The sequence below is a fragment of the Phragmites australis genome, chromosome 10, assembly GCF_958298935.1.
Source record: "Phragmites australis chromosome 10, lpPhrAust1.1, whole genome shotgun sequence".
Classification (NCBI taxonomy): domain Eukaryota; kingdom Viridiplantae; phylum Streptophyta; class Magnoliopsida; order Poales; family Poaceae; genus Phragmites; species Phragmites australis.
Window position 1 is genome coordinate 19193305 of NC_084930.1, and position 2465 is coordinate 19195769.

Genomic DNA, 2465 nt, shown 5'->3' on the forward strand with positions numbered 1-2465 from the left:
GCATGTTTTAGATACTATCTGCTATTGGAATTTTTATTAGGAAGATGTCAAAAATGAGATTTTTGTTGCATAAAGACAACAATAGCGTTGCCGATTTTGTGCTATATATCTGACAAATCTGATGATGATTTGCTCGGTTTCTCCAATTCAGTCTCCCCAGACTGTATTCCTGCCTATTTTAAACCAGAAATTTTTCCATGAGAAAAATACAAATCAAACTATTTCCTTGCCTTTTTTCTCACTAGTCAGTACTCGCTCGGTGTTGTCCCCTGCAGCATGCAGTGATACTTCCTCCTCTGAGGCTCTGACTATTGATTCATGACGACGTTTTGATGCTAATTTTCAAGATTATATGCTAAGCTCGCCGATCTTTACACGCAGTTTCATGTCATTTTACATTGCGATATAAATATCATTTTATTGTGCTGAGTGTTGAATATTGAGATGTTGAATTATTATTTTCATGTCGTATATGCAGGCATCGTTACCGATTCAAAGCCCACACCTAATTTATGCCATTTTTGGCCATATGTTTTACAGAGCAAAAGCCATTGGGATTGGTCTGTGAGGTGCATCATTAAGACTTAAAGCTGTCTGTCTATCATTTAGGGCCAACAAAGGACAAATGTATTATGATTTTTCCTTTCCCTCAATGCCTACTGGACAATTTCATAGTTTATCTATTGTTGAGTGTATTTTCCCCCCTTGGTTGGTACTTGCTAGCTGCTACATGCATTAGTCATTTCTGAACCAACAATGCATTGATAATATATCTAAGTCTTATCCTATTTGTAAATGTTAGATAATGGGCTCTAGGAATGAGATTATGGAATATAAGAAGGAGAGAATTGGGAAATTCATGCAGATGGAAGAAGATGAGGATGATGAACTATTTTTTTGTAATTGTTTCTGCCATACTTCAAGGCCTTAATGATGAAAAAAGGCCAGTACATACTTCACAATATACTGGTGCTAAAAAGATGAAGGAAATTCTTGAGGGGCATGAGAGTTGGTGTAGGTCAGAGTTCCGCATGGAGCTGGAGATATTTAAGGCTACATCAAATTATCTTAGGCTGGAGGGTCTACTTCGAGACACACGCGGTGTTAGAGTTGAGGAGCAATTGAGAATGTTTATGTTCATGATCTCGCACAATGCTAGCAATGAAAGGCTGCAAAAGGCATTTCAACATAGTGGTGAAATGATCCACAGGCACATAAAGGCTATTTTTGATATAATTCCTACTCTCACCCACAAATTCCTGAAGCTTCCTAGTTCCAACCAAACTCACCCCAAGATTGCATCAGACATTTTGGCCATTCTTTAAGGTGAGCCACATACATTAGATCCATCAATTTCCCCAACCTTTTTTTTGTCTTAAGTTTGTATTGTTTATGCAGAATTGAATTAGTGCTATCGACGGCACGCATGTCCCAATCACTATTGCAGAAGATAAAGCCCCCCCCCCCCCCGGTATAGGAATAGGAAAGGCACATTATCGCAAAATATGATGGTAGCATGCAACTTCAATTTAAACATCACATTTATCTCATGCGGGCGGGAAGGGTCTGCATCGTATGTTGGAGTCCTTAGGTCAGCTATTACGAAGGTGTTTCATGTGCCAGAGGGTAAATTCTATCTTGTAGATGGTGGGTATGCAAACACACTATCATTCCTCACGCCTTACCATGGAGTTCGGTACCACTAAGTGAGTTTAGAAGGCGGCGCTCATCCCGAAGAAGGGAATATGTAGATCACAAGGAGCTATTTAACCACCGCCATACAATTCTCAGAAACCATATTGAGAAGGCTATTGGTGTTCTAAAGAAGCGGTTTCAAATGCTGAAAATGGGTACACATCATCCCATGGAATCTCATATAAAGATTCCAGCTACAGCAGCGGTATTTCATAACATAATTAGAGGCTTAAATGGAGATGAGGACTGGTTGGATCACCAACCTACTTATATCCCACAAATTGATTATGTTGATCTGCCAGAGGGAGATGACCGATATCAAAATGATGTGGAGTCAGTGAGCTTACAAATTGATGATGGGACTGTTCTTCGAGATCAGATTGCTATGTAGATGTGGGACCAATACAATCACAACCGGGCATGACAAGCAATATTAGTATGCATAAGAAACTTGTTTGCTGTAGAAGTTGTATTAATTAAACCTAATGGATGTAATTTACTGCTTTATCTAATAATTACTTTCGTGCACTGCTGTAGAAGTTGTATTAGTTATGTATTTCTAGTTCTGGTACATGCTTCATTCTTATACAATTAGTTCATTTTAATGTTTTTCTTAAGTATAGCCATGTCTAAAGAAGGGTCAAGAGCTTCCAAAAACTTCACTTATGAGAAAGGAATTGTTGATCTACTCCATGAGCACAATCATGATAAGTTTAGGGGCCGAAATGGCTGGGTAACAAAAGGTTGGAGAAGCATTGTCAAGAAGTTCA

At 38.7% G+C, this 2465-nt stretch overlaps 1 pseudogene; it reads left to right on the forward strand.

Annotated features, from left to right (window-relative positions):
- Positions 1 to 865: 865 nt before the first annotated feature.
- On the forward strand, positions 866 to 1404 carry LOC133930143 (uncharacterized; annotated as a pseudogene).
- The last annotated feature ends 1061 nt before the right edge of the window (positions 1405 to 2465 follow it).